Here is a 20,188-nt window from a genome sequence, read left to right on the forward strand (position 1 = left end):
CCCTTCAAGTCTTTCTTTCTGTAGATTGTCTCTATATTTCTGTCAATGCTATTCTTAGGTTTTTCCTCTTTTATAGAACTCCCCTTAATATTTTCTGCAGTGTCGTCTTGGTGGTTGCATAGTCTTTTATGCCTTGCCGGTCTTGGAAACACTATATCTCTATCCATTTGAATGTCCATCTTGCTGGATAAAGTATTCTTGGCTGCATGTTCTTCTTATTTAGTCCCCTGAATATATCTTGCCAGCCTCTTCTAGCTTGCCCGGTCTCTGTGGACAGGTCTGACTTTATTCTGGTGGGTTTTCCTCTGTAAGAAAGGAGCCTGTTTGTCCTAGTGGCTTTCAAGAGATTATACCTACTATCATAATTCCTCAATTTGACCAACAGGTTTCCTGATGTTTATTTAGAATTTATAATCTTGGGTGGAGATGGTTCAGCCTCTAGTACATCGAAACTGGTTCCATTTGCAAGACTGGGAAAATTTTCATGAAGGACTTGTTCCACTATATCTTCTAGACTTCTTTCTTTCTCCTCCTTTTCAGGGATTCCAATCATTCTGACATTGGAACATTTCATGGCATCATTTATTTCCCTGATTCTGTTTTTGTGGCTTCTAAGCTGTTTGTTACAGGCTTTCTCCTCATTATTCTCTCTATCTGTTTGTCCTCCAGATCACTAATTCTATCTTCTGTCTCAGTTACCCTAGCTTTGAGTGAATTTAGATTAGATTGGAACTCATTGAGAGCATTGTGAACCTCCTCCCTGGTAAATTTCAGCTCAGCCCTAGCATTGTGAACATCATCTCTCATCGCTTTCAGCTCGGCCCTAATTAATTCCGTTTGTTCATCCGTGGCTTTCTCCAACCTAGCTATTGCCTGGATAATTGTTAGCCTGAATTCTTTTTCTGACGTATTGTCTATGTTGATAGCCATTAGCTCTGTTGCAGAAGGCCTATCCTCTGTATTTTTTTTTCCTGTTGGGCATTCCTGCTCCTAATCATTTTGGTGGGAGATGACTGAACAGATTAGCTGGATGTATCAGCCGTGGTGCTGACAAGGTGCACCCTGAGACACTTCTGAGCAATCAGGATTCCCCACCCAAACAAGAGCCAAAGAAAGAAAAAGAAAAAGAAAAAGGAAAAAAAAGAGTTAGGTAGAGAGAAAGGAAAGAAAGGGAAGATGAATGAGAAGGTTCAGCCCAAATGGGCCCCAAGGTAAGATTTATGAAGTAGACAAACAGAAACAGACAATAAAAAAGACTTATAAAAGTATATGACAATTTCATTTTTCTGTATGTGGCTGTCCAATTTTCCCAGCACCATTTATTGAAGAGGCTGTCTTTTTTCCATTGGACATTCTTTCCTGCTTTGTGGAAGATTAGTTGACCATAGAGTTGAGGGTCTATTTCTGGGCTCTCTATTCTGTTCCATTGATCTATGTGTCTGTTTTTGTGCCAGTACCATGCTGTCTTGATGATGACAGCTTTGTAATTGAGCTTGAAGTCCGGAATTGTGATGCCACCAATGTTGGCTTTCTTTTTCAATATCCCTTTGGCTATTCGAGGTCTTTTCTGGGATTTCATCAAGATCAAAAGCTTTTGCAAAGCAAAGGAAACAGTTATCAAAATCAAAAGACAACTGACAGAATGGGAGAAGATATTTGCAAATGACATATCAGATAAAGGACTAGTGTCCAGAATCTATAGAGAACTTAGCAAACTCAACACCCAAAGAACAAATAATCCAATCAAGAAATGGGCAGAGGACATGAACAGACATTTCTGCAAAGAAGACATCCAGATGGCCAACAGACACATGAAAAAGTGCTCCATATCACTCGGCATCAGGGAAATACAAATCAAAACCACAATGAGAGATCACCTCACACCAGTCAGAATGGCTAAAATCAATAAGTCAGGAAATAACAGATGCTGGCGAGAATGCGGAGAAAGGGGAACCCTCCTACACTGTTGGTGGGAATGCAAGCTGGTGCAGCCACTCTGGAAAACAGCATGGAGGTTCCTCAAAATGTTGAAAATAGAACTGCCCTATGACCCAGCAATTGCACTATTGGGTATTTACCCTAAAGATACAAACGTAGTGATCCAAAGGGGCACGTGCACCCGAATGTTTATAGCAGCAATGTCCACAATAGCCAAACTATGGAAAGAACCTAGATGTCCATCAACAGATGAATGGATCAAGAAGATGTGGTATATATACACAATGGAATACTATGCAGCCATCAAAAGAAATGAAATCTTGCCATTTGCGACAACATGGATGGAACTAGAGCGTATCATGCTTAGCGAAGTAAGTCAAGCAGGGAAAGACAACTATCATATGATCTCCCTGATATGAGGAAGTGGTGATGCAACATGGGGGCTTAAGTGGGTACGAGAAGAATAAATGAAAGAAGATGGGATTGGGAGGGAGACAAACCATAAGTGACTCTTAATCTCACAAAACAAACTGAGCGTTGCTGGGGGGAGGGGGTTTGGGAGAAGGGGGTGGGATTATGGACATTGGGGAGGGTATGTGCTTTGGTGAGTGCTGTGAAGTGTGTAAACCTGGTGATTCACTCACCTGTACCACTGGGGATAAAAATATATCTTTATAAAAAATAAAAAATTAATTTAAAAAAATTAAAAAAAATATATGACAAGAGAAAAAAATATATATATGCAAATAAAGGAAGAACCTTGTCAAAAAGAACTCCAAGTGTAAGATTGGGGAAAGGAAAAACTCAAAAACTCAGAAACACTGCTGGAAGAAAATGATTGGAGAGTAGTTATATTATCAGTGTGTGCGAGGAAGATTGTTTTGATTCTTCCTGGATGTATTTTGATATCTTTGTTAAAGGACTCAACTTTCCTAAGATAAACGGTGATTAAAAATTGATTTACCTCTAGGGATAGTATTGATTGGGGAAAGGGGATTACTTTGAAGTATAACTCTATATGAATATTAGAAGATAAAAATAAAAAGGAATAAACTAAACTAAACTAAAATTTAAAAAAAGGAATTCAAAAAACAGAAATGCAAAAGAAAAACATAGGTTTTTATATCAAAAAATTTATATTAGAATGTTATTATGGAATTTAATATACTGGACAGCTTGCTGTGATGGTAAATTGGTTAAAAATATTATATATATATATATACCAGAGTAGTGGGAATGAATGAAAAATAAAAGTTTTCCTATGAAGTATTGGTTGTTCTCTTGTAGTCCTTTTTTTCTCTCTCTCTCTCTTTTTTTTTTCCTGGTTTGTTTTCTGGGGGAGCGGCCTGCCACGTGGGTTTTCAGTCAATGATGTTCCCTGAGTTAAGTCCTCCCTCCCCTCTCAAGCAGGTGGGCTCTGAAAAAACTTTTTTTTTTTTCAGGCTTTTGTTCTCTGGAGGTTTTTATGTTTGTTCACTTTTTTTTTTCTCTCACTTTGATAGCTTTTGATGGTTTTTGTAATTTTAGAGGAAAACAAACCATACCCTGATCTCCCTCTCAGAGAGAAGCCTCAGTCTGGCTGCAGAGCCTAAATAAGTTCCCCCTTGGCTGCTGGCAGAGCAGGTTCCAAGTCGCGGTCCCTGGGGATGCAGGATCTTTTGCTTGTACCCAAAGCCAAGGCAGTGGTGGCTGTCTGGGAGCTCCAGATCACCAGAGAGTTTCCAAGCAGCAATCTGCACACTGAGATTTTGCCGCTGGCCTGGGCTGGGAGTGCCTGGTCTTTCTGGGTCTAAGAGGACCCGGCTTGCACGCACCAATTTCAGGGGAGACTTTGGGTCGCGCGCAGGTCTCAGTCTCTGAGAATGAGGTGCAGGTCTGAAAGCACCAGGCTCAGCCTTTGCACACCTCTCTGGGGGGTGAGTTTGGTGCAGGCATCTTGGGCTCTGAAACAATGGCACGTATCAAAGGGCACTGGCTTGGCCTTTGTACCTCTCTCAGGGGAGTATCTCAGGCTTTATAGCAGGGTCAGCTGTCTGCCACTTGCCTTGGCTCCTATCCCCTCACAGGAAACAGACCCCACTTGTTCTCAGACATGCTGGTGGCTTAGGAACCAAGAGCTGGTTTCTCCACCGCACTCTCTCTCGCTCAGCGCCAGGGAAGGCTGTCCTGGGACCAGGGACTTAAGCCCTTGTCCCTAGCCGCCCTGATTCCCACAATTTCCCCGCTGTGATCCTTTGCTCTTTTGGTGTGCTTTCAACTAGTCTCCAAGTTAATGCTGGTCCCAAGATGCAGGGCATACTCACTCATATTGGAGTATTACTTTCCAGCTGGTCGCCTCTGGTGGCTCCCTCCCTCTTTTGTTTATCTTCTGATATCAGTTTGCTGTTCCCACTCCTCTTTACCTGCCCACTGGCGTCTTCTGCCCCTGTAGAGATCCAGACGTGTATAATTCTGATCTCAGGCTGATATCATGGGTGATCGGAGTTTTTGGTAGGTAATCAGCTCACTTTGGGGTACAGGTTGTAAAGGCACCTCGTCCTACTTCCCCGCCCTCTTGTCCCCTCCCCCATTTTTATATTTCTTTTCAGCATAAAAGTATTCATTGTTTTTGCACTACAGCAGTGCTCCATGCAATCTGTGCCCTCCCTTATACCCACCACCAGTTCACCCAACCTCCCACTCCCATTCCTTCAAAACCCTCAGATTGATTTTCAGAGTCCATAGTCTCTAATGGAGTCACCTCCCCTTCCCATTTCCCTCAACTCCCTTCTCCTCTTTAACTCCCCTTGTCCTCCATGCTATTTGTTATGCTCCACAAATAGGTGAAACCATATGATAATTGACTCTCTCTGCTTGACTTATTTCACTCAGCATAATCTCTTTTACAGTCCCATCCATGTTGCTACAAAAGTTGGGTATTCGTCCTTTCTGATGGAGGCATAATACTCCATAGTGTATATGGACCACATCTACCTTATCCATTCGTCCATTGAAGGGCATCTTGGTTCTTTCCACAGTTTTGTGACTGTGGCCATTGCTGCTATAAACATTGGGTACAGACGGCCCCTTTTTTTTTTTTAAGATTTTATTTATTTTTTTGAAAGACAGAAAGCACAAGTCAGTAGAGAGGCAGGCAGGGAGAGATGAGGAAGCAGGCTCTCCACTGAGCACAGAGCCTGATGCAGGGCTATATACAATGACCCTGGGATCATGACCTGAGCTGAAGGCAGAGGCTTTAACCAACTGAGCCACCCAGGCGCCCTCCAATGGCCCTTCTTTTCTCTACATCTGTATCTTTGGGGTAAAAACCCAGATTGCAATGGCAGGATCATAGGGAAGCTCTATTTTTAATTTCTTGAGGAATCTCTACACTGTTCTCCAAAGTGGCTGAATCAACTTGGATTCCCACCAACGGTGTGAGAGGGTTCCCCTTTCTCCACATCCTCTCCAACACATGTTGTTTCATGTCTTGCTAATTTTGGCCATTCTTTTTTTTTTTTTAATGTTTTATTTCTTTTCAGCATAACAGTATTAATTGTTTTTGCACCACACCCACTGCTCCATGCAATCTGTGCCTTCTCTAATACCCACCACCTGGTTCACCCAACTTCCCAACTCCGCCGCTTCAAAACCCTCAGATTGTTTTTCAGAGTCTATAGTCTCTCATGGTTCACCTCCCCTTCCGATTTCCCTCAACTCCCTCTCCTCTCCATCTCCCCTTGTCCTCCATGATATTTGTTATACTCCACAAATAAGTGAAACCATATGATAATTGACTCTCTCTGCTTGACTGACTTCACTCAGCATAATCTTTTCCAGTCCCGTCCATGTTGCTACAAAAGTTGGGTATTCATCCTTTCTGATGGAGGCATAATATTCCATAGTGTATATGGATCACATCTTCCTTATCCATCCGTCCGTTTAAGGGCATCTTGGTTCTTTCCACAGTTTGTCAACCATGGCCATTGCTGCTATAAACATTGAGGTTCAGATGGCCCTTATTTTCACTACATCTGTATCTTTGGGGTAAATACCCAGGAGTGCAATGGCAGGGTCATAGGGAAGCTCTATTTTTAATTTCTTGAGGAATATCCACACTGTTTTCCAAAATGGCTGCACCAACTTGCATTCCCACCAACAGTTTAAGAAGGTTCCCCTTTCTTCACATTCTCTCCAACACATGTTGTTTCCTGTCTTGCTAATTTTGGCCATTCTAACTGGTGTAAGGTGGTATCTCAATGTGGTTTTAATTTGAATCTCCCTGAGGACTAGTGATGATGAAGAATTTTTTCCTGTCTGATAACCTTTTGTATGTCTTCACTGGAGAAGTGCCTGTTGATATCTTCTGCCCATTTTTTATATGATTGTCTGTTTTGTGTGTGTTGAGTTTGAGGAGTTCTTGATAGATCCTGGATATCAACCTTTTCTCTGTTCTGTCATTTGCAAATACCTTCTCCCATTCCGTGAGTTGCCTCTTTGTTTTGTTGACTATTTCCTTTACTGAGCAGAAGCTTTTGATCTTGATGAAGTCCCAGAAGTTCATCTTGGTTTTTGTTTCCTTTGCCTAGGGAGACATATCATGAAAGAAGTTGCAGTGGCTGATATTGAAGAAGTTACTGCCTATGTTCTCCTCTAGGATTCTGATGGATTCCTGTCTCACATTAATGTCTTTTCTCCATTTTGAGTTCATCTTTGTGTACGGTGTAAAAGAATGTTTGAGGTTTATTCTTCTACACAGAGCTGCCCAGTTTTCTCAGCACCACTTATTGAAGAGACTGTCTTTTTCCACTTTATATTTTTTTCCTGTTTTGTCGAAGATTATTTGACCATAGAGTTGAGGGTCCATATCTGGGCTCTTTACTCTGTTCCACTGGTCTATGTGTCTGTTTTTATGCCAGTACTATGCTGTCTTGGTTTTCACAGCTTTGTAGTAAAGCTTGAAATCAGGTAACATGATGCCCCCAGTTTTATTTTTGTTATTCAACATTTCCTTAGCTATTCGGGGGCTGATTCCATACAAATTTTTGTATTGTTTGCTCCAGTTCTTTGAAAAATACTGGTGGGATTTTGTTTCATATGGCATTAAAAGTATAGAATACTCTAGGCAGTACAGACATTTTAACAATGTTTATTCTTCTGATCCAAGAGCATGGAATGGTCTTCCATCTTTTTGTGTCTTCTTCTATTTCTTTCACGAGTATTCTGTTGTTCCTCGAGTACAGATCCTTTACCTTTTTGGTTAGGTTAATTCCCAGCTATCATATGGTTCTTGGTGCTATAGTAAATAGAATCGATTCTCTAATTTCCCTTTATCTATTTTCATAGTTAGTGTATAAGAAAGCCCCTGATTTCTGTACATTGAATGTGTATCCTTCCACGTTAATGAATTGCTGTATGAGTTCTGTTAGTTTGGGGTTGGAGTCTTTGGATTTTCCATATAAAGAATCATGTCATCTGCGAAGAGAGAGAGAGTTTGACTTCTTCATTTCCAATTTGGATACCTTTTATTTCCTTTTGTTTTCTGATTGTTGTTGCTAGGACTTCTAATAATATGTTGAACAAGAGTGGTGAGAGTGGGCATTTCTGTCATGTTCCTTATCTCAATGGGAAGGCTGTGAGCTTTTTCCCATTGCAGATGATATTTGTTGTGGGTCTTTCATAGATAGATTTGATGAAGTTCAGGAATGTTCCCTCTATCCCTATACTTTGAAGCGTTTTACTCAGAAACGGATGCTGGATTTTGTCAAGTGCTGTTTTTGCATCAATTGAGAGGACCTTGTGGTTCTTTTCTCTTTTCTTACTAATTTGTTCTATCACATTGATTTTTTTCTAAATGTCAAACCATCCTTGTAATGCAGGGATTAATCCCACCTGGTCATGGTCGTTCTTATGTGCTGTTGGATCCTTTTTGCTAGGATTTTGTTGAGAATCTTAGCATCCATAATAATCTGTGCTATTGGTCTGAAATTCTCCTTTTTGGTAGGGTCTTTGCCTGGTTTGGGGATCAGGGTAATGCTGGCTTCATAGAAAGAGTCTGGAAGTTTTCCTTCTGCTTCAATTTTTTGAAACAGCATCAGGAGAATAGGTGTTATTTCTTCTTTGAAAGTTTGGTAGAATTCCCCAGGGAATCCGTCAGGTCGTAGGCTCTTGGTTTTTTTGAGGTTTTTGATCACTGGCTTCAATCTTGTTACTAGATATCGGCCTATGCAGTTTGTTGATTTATTCCTGGTCAATTTTGGGAGTTTATGGTTTTCCAGGAATGCCTTCATTTCATCTAGGTTGCTAAGCTTATTGGCATATAACTGTTGATAATAACTTCTGATGATTGTTTCTACTTCCTTGGTGTTCGTTGTGATCTCTCCCATTTTCATTCATAATTATACTAATTTAGGCTTTCCCTATCTTATTTTGGATTAGTGTGCCAGTAGTTTATCAATCTTATTGATTCTTTCAAAAAAATGTCTTCTAATTTCATTGATACATTCTACTGTATCTCTTGCTTCTACCTCATTGATCTCAGCTCTAATCTTGATTATTTCCCTTCTTATGTGTGGAGTTGTTTTGATTTGTTGTTCATTCTCCAGTTCTATAAGGTGTAGAGACACCTGGTATGTTCTGGATTTTTCAATTATTTTGAGGGAGGCATGGATGGCTATGTATTTCCCCCTTGGGACCACCTTTGCTGTATCCCATAGGTTTTGGACAAAAGTGTCTTCATTCTCATTGGTTTCCATGAATTGTTTCATTTCTTCTTTGATCTCCTGGTTGATCCAAGCATTCTTAAGCAAGGTGGTCTTCAGCTTTCAGGTGTTCTATTTCCTTCCATACTTTTCCTTGTGATTGAGCTCCAGTTTCAAAGCATTGTGTTCTGAGAATGTGCAGGGAATAATCTCCGTCTTTTGGTATTGGTTGAGTCCTGATTTGTGACTCAGTATGCCGTCTTTTCTGGAGAAGGTTCCATGTGCACTTTAGATGTTTGAGTATTCTTTTGCTTTAGGGTGGAATGATCTGTATATATCTATGTGGGCCATCTGTTCCAAAGTGTCATTCAATGCTCTTGTTTCTTTATTGATTTTTTGCTTCGATGATCTGTCTATTTCTGAAAGAGGTGTGTTAAGATCTCTAACAATTAGTGTAATCATATCAATATGACTCTTTATCTTGATGAACAGTTTTCTTATGTAATTGGCTGCTCCTATATTGGGGGAATAGATATTTACAATTGTTAGATCATCTTGGTGGTTAGTCCCTTTAAGAATGATGTAGTGTCCTTCTGTATCTCTTACTACAGTCTTTAGGTTGAAATCTAATTTGTCTGATATGAGAACCATTACTCTGGCCTTCTTTGGAGGCCTATTGGCATGAAAGATGCTTCTCCATCCCTTCACTTTCAGTCTGGGTGTATCTTTAGGTTCAAAATGGGTCTCTTTTAGACAACATATGGATGGGTCCTGTTGTTTAACCTCACTTGGCTCTGGCTATAGCCATTTACACCAGAAATGAGTAAAGGAGAAGACCCCACATCTATTAGATGAAATAGAGAAATGATGAAAAAGAGAAATAAAGTCGGAGTCCCCTTTGCTAGGGATGAAATTAGATGAAAAAGAGAAATAAAGTCAGAGTCCCCTTTGCTAGGGATGGCCCAGCAACCTGGGTATACTAAAAGAAGGCTTATTTATGTAATTTTAAATTACAAAAAGAGAATCATTAGAAGCTATAGAGGTTAATTCTATAGAATATTGTGGATCTAAAGCCTCTGGAATATCTTCCCAAACTTTCATAGTTCCTACAGGGCAAGCACATGTTCCCCTAATCTTCAACTGATTTTTAATCTCTTGCCCTACTTTCTGCCAGATTTGCAAGTTTACAGTTCCTCCTTTATGGAACCAAAGACAAAGGTCAAACACCACACAAAAAATTGTTGTAAAACCTTTGAATGCCTAGACCCCTTCTGCTCTAAGAGGGCCTGCAATGCCATAACAAAAAGTTCCTCCTGTTGCACAGGATGACACTGCCCCATATTATTTTACTCCTGCCATTTCCCGCTGGCCCGGGCTCCTCTTATAGAATCTTGTAAACTTACCTGTACCCGCGCGCTCCCTTGAAAAGTCTCACGGTCCCTGTTTGGGCGCCACTTGTCATGGCTAGCACGAAAAATCGACCAGGAAAACGTGAGGGCTAAGAGGATGGTGAAAAGAAATTAAGAGACAAAGATATGGGGGCAGGAGGGACACTGAAGATGATGTCCAACAGTGCCAATTTTACTATACATCTTACAAGCATTTATAAGGCAGGCCACAATAGAAGGAGTAATACATCAGTACCTAGTCAGATGACCACAAGTTTCTATAAAAAGTTTAGATTAACTACAAGCAAACCTCGTGAGATCAGTTAGTTTTGATTAAAGCCATTAGCAAGACAATCTACTAGGGAGTGGGTTATTGGAGGTACAGAACAACAAGGACCAACTAAGAATTCATGACCCTGATCACATTGTTCCCTTCTGTAGGGGAGTGTGTGGGAAGTCAAGTAGACAAGCACAGGACACATAGCACAGACCCTTTTCTCAGTGTTATTCAACTTTCCCGTCCTTAACCTTGTTAAGGTGTCCGGACTTTGAAGGAGACACAAGACAGGGCCTGGTTTGATCCTCGACTCCAACCATACTGTTGCCTCCAACAGAGCTCCATTTAAACTGGTCCCCTGAATTTAGCTTAATATCTATCAAACCATTTTGAACTCCCACAAAATCAACCTGAGATGTAAGAATATATATCTCGATCACTACAAGCAAAAGAGCAGCAGCATTCAGGAAGATAGTAAAGCTGGAGTCATGAATCTACAGGGAGATATAAGAAGATAAACTGAAGTGGGAGTAAACACCATAAGCAGGTGTCTGGAAAGTGACAGAACACTGGAGGGCAAAACCAGAGTCCTTGGAAACCTGCTCTAGTAAGAGATACCCCTTCCTGATGGGGGGCTTTGAAAAAAAGTGCAGAATTCTAGGTAGGACATTTTGATCTCAGGATACAGGGGACCACAGAGAAGAAGGGGATTCCTTAACTGGTGGAAAGCCTTAGCACTGCAACCAGGAAGCAGGTTGTGGTCAGGGAGAACAAGAAGAAACTCACAACCTAAGATTGCGAAACTGAGAATTGGGCAGGTCAATATCTGCTCTTTCCTTGAACAACGTGAAAAAACAGCTCTTTGGATAGGGCAAAAATTCTAAGAGAAGACCAGGCAGGAAGGAGTTTTAGGGCAGAAGTGGACCTAATTCTGGAGCCTTGGATGTGCGGGTGAGCCCACAGCTGCTCCCAGTTTTTGTTTTGTTGTTGTTGTTTTCTCTCTCTCTCTCTATTTTTTCAGAATTGCAAGATTCACTGTTTTTGCACCACACCCAGTGCTCCATGCAATATGTGCCCTCCTTAATATCTACCACCATGCTCACCTAACCCCCTACCACCCTACCCTCCAAAACCCTCAGTTTGTTTCTCAGAGTCCACAGTTTATCATGGTTCATCTCTCCCTCTGATTTCCACTAATTCACTTTTCATTTCCTTCTCCTAATGCCCTCCATGTTATTCCTTATGCTTCACAAGTAAGTGAAAGCATATGATAATCGACTCTCTCTGCTTGAATTACTTCACTCAGCATAATGTCCTCCTGTCCCACCCATGTTGATACAAAGTTGGATATTCATCCTTTCTGATGGAAGAATAAAATTCCTTTGTATATATGGACCATGTCTTTTTTATCCCTTTGCCCATTGAAGGGCATTTTGGATCTTTCCACAATTTGGCAATTGTAGTCATTGCTGCTATGAACGTTAGGGTACATATGACTCTTCTTTTCACTATGTCTGTATCTATGTGGTAAATACCCAGTAGTGCAGTTTCAGAGTCATGGTGTAACTCTATTTGTAAATTCTTAAGGAATCTCCACACTGTTTTCCAAAGTGGCTGCACCAACTTGCATTGCTCCCATTTTTAAAAGCAGAAAGGGCAAAGATCTTCCCAGACCCCTGAAATCACCTCTGAGAGTAGCTTTAGGTGTGCACTGCTGGAAGCTGCAGTTTTCAGTGGTCCTAGCAGAAGAGGAAACTGTCCTGCTGAGTTTATTAAAGAGGAAGATGTGAATTTTTTGCTCTGGGCTAGAGGTTTGGCTATGGCCATTTTTTCTCTGATCCCCTAAAGAGGTACAGAATGACCCTAGGGTACAAAGTACATCTACAAGTCTGGTTTCTGCTGAACCCATCCCCCAGACAGGGTATGGCAAACCCACACAGACAGAGTTACCTGAGAAATAGAGTGGCAGGACCTTTCCCAGAAGGCAGGCTGAAAAATCAGATGGATGAATATCCTTTGCATCCTATAAGACTGTAAAATGCCAACACAAGGGGAAAATTGTGCATTGACCTCCAGCTTTGACCTCACTACTTGTTTACTTTTCAGATATAATTTTCCTTTCCTTTTCTTTCTTTTTTTTCTTTTCTCATGTCATTTTACCCTGCTGTATACTTCCTTATATGTTCTCCTCATTTCAACCAGATTTCTGTTATACCAACTCATTTTTCATAGGCTTTTTTTAACTTGCATTTTTACACGGCTATATTTTTTATAGATACATACTTTATTTTAGTCCATTTTTCACTCTGCTCAGTTTTACCTTTTTATATAAACAAATTTTACTTTCCAGTGATTTTAAGACATAGTTTTCTTTAACACACAGATCAAGACACATTCAGGAACAACTGAAACATCCTGTTTTGTCCACACTGAGTGATTACAGCCCCTCTTTCCCTCCTCTGTTTTTATCTTTTTATTACACACACACACACACACACACAGATATGCTTGCATATTTTTAATTTTTTTTTTTTTTGTGGTGTCTGACCACTCTGAATTTTGCTAGGGTGCATCTTTCTTGGGTCAATTTGGTTATATTGGACTTCATCCATTTGTTCAATCATCTGTCAACAGAATGACTAGAAGGAGAAACTCCCAACAAGGACAAGAACAAGAGACAATGTCTTCTGCCACAGAAATATTAAATATGGATATAAGCAAGATGTCAGAGACAGACTTCAGGATAGCAATCGTGTGTTAATAGCTGGGCTTGAAAAAAGCTTTATTCACAATATTGAATCTCTAAGGGCAGAGAAGAAATCTAATCAGGCCGAACTTAAAAATGCTACCAGGGACATGCAGTCTAAGGTGGATACTCTAATAGCAAGATTAAATGAGGCAGAGGAATGAGTTTGTGATCTCAAAGATAACTGAGAAAGGAAGAAAACTGAAGATTATAGGGATAGGCAATTAGTGACACTTGAGATTACACTTAGAGAGGTCAAGGACACCATGAAACACTCCAGTGACAGAATTATTGGGATTCCCAAGGGGGTGGAGAAAAAGAGAGGAGAATAGAAGGTATATATGAGCAAGTCATAGCTGAGGACTTCCCTAATCAGGGAAAGGAAAGAAACACTCGAGTCCAAAAAACAGAGAGAGAACCCCTCCTAAAATTAATTAAAATAGATTCACAAACAGATATGAAATATTGAAGCTTGCAAATCTAAGAGCTAAAGAAGTTATCCTTAGAGCAGACAGGGGGAAGAGATTTCTCATGTACAGAGGGAGGAACATTAGAATAACATAAGACTTATCCAGAGAAACCAGGCCAGAAAGGGCTGGCAAGACATATTCAGGTTACTAAGTTACTAAATTAAAAGAACATGCAGCCAGGAATACTTTACCTATCAAGATAGTCATCCAGAATGGATGTAGAGATAAAGAGTTTAAGGGCAGGCAGAAACTGAAAGAATATGCGACCAACAGAGCAGCCATGCAAGAAATATTAAAGGGGATTCTGTAAATGAAGAGAAACCCCAAGAGTTACACAGACCAGAAAGAAACAGAAAACCTGCAGAAAGAAGGACATTAAAGGAAATAGGATGGCACTAAATTTATCTTTCAATTGTAACTGTTAATGTGAGCCAGCTGAATACTCCCATCAAGAGACGTAGGGTTTCAGAAAAAAAGACAGGATCCATCCATACTTTGTCTACAAGAGACTAATTTTGAACCTAAAGACACCTCCAGATTGAAGGTAAGGGGATGAAGAACCATGTAATATGCCATGGGTCCTCAAAAGAAAGCTGGGGTAACAATTCTCAGATCAGCCAAATTATATTTTAAACCAAAGACTGTAGTAAGAGATGTAGAGGCACATCATACTTAAAGGGTCTATTGGACAAGAGGAGCTAACAATTGTAAATATCTATTACAGTTGTTGGTCCCCAACATAGGAGAAGCCAATTATATAAACCAATTAATAAACAAAATAAAGAAGCATATGGAGAGTAAAAAATACATTAATAGTAGAAGAACTAAACAGTTCACTCAACAATGGAGAGATCATCTAAGCAGAAGATCAACAAAGAAACAAGAGCTTTGAAGGACACATTGGACCAGAGGGACTTCAACAATATATAGGACATTCCATCTTAAAGCGACAGAATGCACATTCTTCTCAAGTGCACACAGAACATTCTCCAGAATAGACCACATACTGGGTCACAAATCAGGACTCAACTGATACCAAAAGACTGAGATTATCCCCTGCATTTTTTCAAAACATAATGCTGTGAAACTGGAACTCAACCACAAGAAGAAATTTGGAAGGAACTCAAACATTTTGATATTAAAGAATGATTTCGTCAACCACGAAATTAAATAAGCTGAACAATTCATGGAAACTAATAAGAAAACATCAGTCCAAAACCTACAGTAGACTACAAAGGTGGTCCTAAAGGGGAATACATAGCCATCCAAGCCTTTCTCAAAAAAAATTAGAAAAATTCCAAATGCACAAGCTAACCTTACACCTAAAGGGGCTTGAGAAAGAACAGCAAATAAAACCTACACCAAGCAGAAGAAGAGAAAAAAAAAAAGATTATAGCAGAAATAAATGAAACAGAAACCAGAAAAACAGTAGAACACACCAACAAAACTAGAAGATGTTCTTTGAAAGATTTAATAAGATCAATAAACCTTTGGACAGATTTATCCAAAAGAAAAGAGAAAGAATCCAAATTAATAAAATCATGAATGAAGAAGAGATCACAACTAACATCAAAGAAATAGAAACAATTATTAGAAATTATTATCAGCAACTATATGACAACAAATTAGGCAATCTGGAAGAAATTGATGCCTTCCTGGCAACTTATAAACTAACATCACTGAAACAAGAAGAAAGAGACAATCATAACAGAACAAAAACCAGCAAGGAAATTGAAGCAGTAATCAAAAATCTCCCGATAAACAAGAGTTCAGAACTAGATAGTTTCCCAGGGGAATTCTAACAAACGCTTAAGTAAAAATCATATCAATTCTACTGAAGCTGCTCCAAAAACATGCAAATAGAAGGGAAACTTCCAAAGTCATTCTAAGAGGCCAGAATCACCCTGATCCCAACACTAGAGAAACATCATATCAGAAAGGAAAATTACAGACCAATATGCCTTATCATTTGGATGCCGAAATACTCAACAATATCCTAGCCAATAGGATCTAAGAGTACCTTAAAAGGATTATTTACCAGTTGTAGTTTATTCCTGGGATGCAAGTGTGATTCAACATTTGTGAATCAATCAACATGATAGATCACATTAATGCAAGAAAATAATAGAGAGATATGTTCCTCTCAATTGTTGCACAAAAAACATTTGACAAAATATAGCATTATTTCTTGATTAAAACTCTTACAAATACAGGAATAGAGGCAACAAACCTCAGTATCATAATAACTGTCTATGAAAAGTCCACAGAAAATATCATTCTCAATGGGGAAAAACTGAGATCATTTCCCTTAAGGTCAGGAACACAACAAGGATGCCCACTCTCAGCATTATTGTTCAACATAATACTAAACGTTCTGGCCTCAGCAATCAGACAATAAAAAGAAATAAAAAGCACCCAAATTGTCAAAGAAGTCAAATTCTCTCTCTCTTTGCATATGACATGATATTGTATGTGGAAAACCCAAAAAATCCACCCCGAAATTTTTGAAACTCATACAGCAATCCAGCAACATTGCAGGATACAAATCAAGACAAACAAGTTGCATTTCTATATACTAACAATGTAATTAAAGAAAGTGGAATTAAGGAATCTATTCCATTTACAATAGCTCCTAAAATCATAAGATACCTAGGAATAACCTAATCAAAGAGGTAAAAGATATATACTCTGGAAACTACAAACCCTTATGAAAGAAACTAAGGAAGACACAAAGATAATTGAAAAATATTCCATACCCATGAATTAGAAGAATTAACACTGTTAAAATGTCTATGCATCCCAGAGCAATTTACACTTGCAATGCAATCACTATCAAAATGCCATTGGCATTTTTAAAGAAAGTGGAACAAATAATCCTTAAATGTGTTTGGAACCAGAAAAGAACCTAAATTTCAGGAAAATCTTTAAAAAGAAAACCATCACTGAGAACATTAAAATGCCTGACTATATTACAAAGTTGTTATCATCAAGACAGCATGGCATGGCACAAAAACAGACACATAGATCAGTGTTACAGAACAGAGATCCCTGAAATGAAGCCCCAACTCTATGCTCTACTAATCGTCAACAAAGCAGGAAAGAGGGCGCCTGGGTGGCTCAGTGGGTTGAGCCGCTGCCTTCGGCTCAGGTCATGATCTCGGGGTCCTGGGATCAAGGCCCGCATCGGGCTCTCTGCTCAGCAGGGAGCCTGCTTCCCCCCCCCTTCTCTGACTGCTTGTGATCTCTCTCTGTCAAATAAATGAATAAAATCTTTAAAAAAAAAAAAAAAACAAAGCAGGAAAGAATATCCAATGGGAAAAAAGCAGCCTTCAATAAAGGCTGCTGGGAATATTGGACAACCACATACAGAAGAATGAAACTGAACCATTCTCTTATACCATACACAAAGATAAACTCAAAATGGATGAAGTACCTCAATGGGACACAGGAATCCATGCAAATCCTAGAGGAGAACATAGGCAGTTATCACTTTCACTTTGGCCATAGCAACTTTATTCAAGAAACATCTCCAAAGGCAAGGGAGACAAAAGGAAAAATGAACTTTTGGAAGTTCATTAAGATAAAATCTTTTGCACAGTAATGGAAATAGTCAACAAAACTAAGAGGCAATCCACAGAATGGGAGAAAATAATTGCAAATAATATTTCAGATACATGGCTGATATCCAAGGTCTATAAATAACTTCTTTTTTATTAATTATTTTTATTAACACATAATGTATTATTTGCTCCAGGGGTACAGCTCTGTGAATTTTTAGGCTTACACACTTCACAACACTCACCATATCACATACCCTCCCCAATGTCCATAACCCAAACTTTTTTTTTTTTTTTTGGTGTACTCTAGGGTAGTTCTATTTTTAATTATTTTAATTTCTTTTCAGTGTTCTAGAATTCATTGTTTATGCATCACACCCAGTACTCCATGCAATATGTGCCCTCCATAATATCCACCACCAGACTCACCCAGCCCCTCATCCCTCTACCCTCCAAAATCCTCAGTTTGTTTCTCAGAGTCCACCGTCTCTCATGGTTCATCTCCCCATAAATAACTTCTCAAACTCAACACCCAAAAAGCAAATAATCCAGTCAAGAAATGGGCAGAGGACATGAACGGTCACTCCTCCAAAGGAGACATCCAAATGGCTAACAAACACATGAAAAAATGTTCAACATCACTAGCCCTCAGAGAAATACAAATCAAAACCACAATGTGATATAACTTTACATCAGTTAGAATGACAAAAATTATCAAGACAGGAAAAAACAAATGTTGGTGAGGATGCAAAAAAAAACCAAAAAAAGGGGGGGAGCTCTCTTACACTCTTGGTGGGAATGCAAGTTGATACAGTCACTTTGAAAAACAGTATGGAGGTTCCTCAAGACGTTAAATATAGATGTATCATACAACTCAGCAATATCACTACTAGGTATTACCCTAAAGGAGCAAATGTGGTGAAAATAAGGGACACATGCCACCCAATGTTCATAGAAGCAATGTCAACAGTAGCCAAACTGTTGAAGGAGGCAAGATGCCCTTCAACAAATGAATGGATAAAGAAGATGTGGTACACACATACAAGGGGATGTCACTCAGCCATCAGAAAGAATGAATACCCACCATTTGCTTCAACATGGATGCAACTGGAGGGGATTATGCTAAATAAAATAAGTGAGGCAGGGAAGATGATTGTCATATGGTTTCACTCATACGTGGAACATAAGGGATAGAGTGGAGGACCACAGGGGAAGGGAGGGAAAACTGAATGGGAAGAAATCAGTGGGGGAGGAATCATGAGAGATTTTGGACACTGAGAAACAAACTGAGGGTATAGAAGGGAAGAGGTGGAGAGATGGAGATAACCATGGGATGTGTATTAAGTAGGGCACACATTGTAATGAGCACTGGGTGTTATAAGCAATTAAGGAATCATTGAACACAACAAAACCTTATGATACACTATATGCTGGCTAACTGAACATAAAAAAAAAGAAATGGGACTAAACATATCTCTATTTATATTAGTTATAAAAATAAAATTACTTAAAAAGAAATCTAACTGGAAAACTGCAGGGCTTATGTGAAGAAAAATATTAGTAATTTATTGACAAGATAAAGTATCTCTATAAACAAACAGAAAAAAAAGAAGTATAAAAAGACAATGGAATATTTATCAGTCATTAAAAGTAATGAAATCTTGCCATTTGCACTTACATTTATGGGACTAGAGTGTATTATGCTAAGCAAAATATGCAAGTCAGATAAAGATATGTACCAGATAATTTAACTCATATATGCAATTTAAGAAAAAAAACATACACATAGAGGAAGGGAGAAAAAAAAAGAGGGAAGCAAAGTATGAGAGACTCTTAACTATAGAGAACAAACTGAGGATTGATGGAGGGGTGATGAGTGGAGCATGGGCTGAATGGGTGATGAGTATTTAGGAAGGCACTTATATGATGATAACTGGGTTTTATATGTAAATGATGAATCACTGAATTCTACTCCTGAACCAATTTAAATAAAAATTTGAAAGAAAAACAATAAAGAAATAGTCAGCAAGGAACTATAATTTTCATCTTTGGGGCTGATGTTACCTTTCCATGGGTCAGATATATGTTTGTTTCCTTGTTTATTTTTTTCAATTGCTTATTTGGTATTCTTGCCAAGTACACCCTTGGTTGTCCATCTATCTTGCTCTCATGAATACTGTGACCTATATATATATTTTTTTCACTACAATTTCTTGTAGCTGGATTTCCCAGTTATCATTCAGTCCTTAATCTTTTTTATGCTAATCATAACTACATTCCTGTTGCCAAACACTCTGGCATCCTAGAATACTATAATTCCTAGAGGCACCATAGCAGCCACTCCCACTATTAAAACTGCCTGCAGAAAACAGCTACAACAAATTTTTCAAAGATAGATAATCTTCTCACTAGAATCTCCCTTAAGGGCATAGTGACGAAGGGGACCTCTGGACTCTCCTAGGATACACTATCAACTGTTGGTACTTAGGCAGCACATCACTTATCTGATTTAATGTTTCCAACAACCTGAGACTTCTGAGCATTTCTTCATGGACTCCTACAGCAGTTCTGGCATCTCTGATATTTGCACTGGCCACAGTTGTCTCCAAGCTTCCATTGCTTTTCAGGTTCACACCAAAACTTTATGTCCTGAGTCAAAATGAGAGCTTCTATCATAAATAACTGTCCCCTAAACAGACATGTGATATGGTTCCTCTGAGGCCAACACATTCAAGAAACAATTTTATATGTGGCACACAGGTTTTGAATATTATAGTCTATCCAGATCTAGATACCTATCCTTAAAGCAAGTATTGTATTCTGATCTTACCTGCCAATCTAGACCTATAAGGAATAACAGAGAGAGATCTTCAGAAAAAGTTTTCAGTGTTTGAATCACCTGTTTCAGGTTAGGCAATTAGATAAGCCTCCAAGCAAAAGAAATCTTTTTTATTTGCCAAAGGTGGCAGGACACCCCTGATGTTTTGGACCTTAAAAACAAAACAAAAACAAAACAAAACAAAAAACACTTTTTAAAATGGTTTTCAGGATTGTCTCCTTCAGTGGTACTGATACGGGACACAGGTCTTATTTTCTACCAGGATTGTGATTTTGACAGAGGAGACCAGTGAA

The sequence above is a fragment of the Mustela putorius genome, unplaced genomic scaffold (assembly GCF_011764305.1).
Source record: "Mustela putorius furo isolate JIRA1106 unplaced genomic scaffold, ASM1176430v1.1 tig00003923_pilon_pilon_pilon, whole genome shotgun sequence".
Lineage (NCBI taxonomy): Eukaryota > Metazoa > Chordata > Mammalia > Carnivora > Mustelidae > Mustela > Mustela putorius.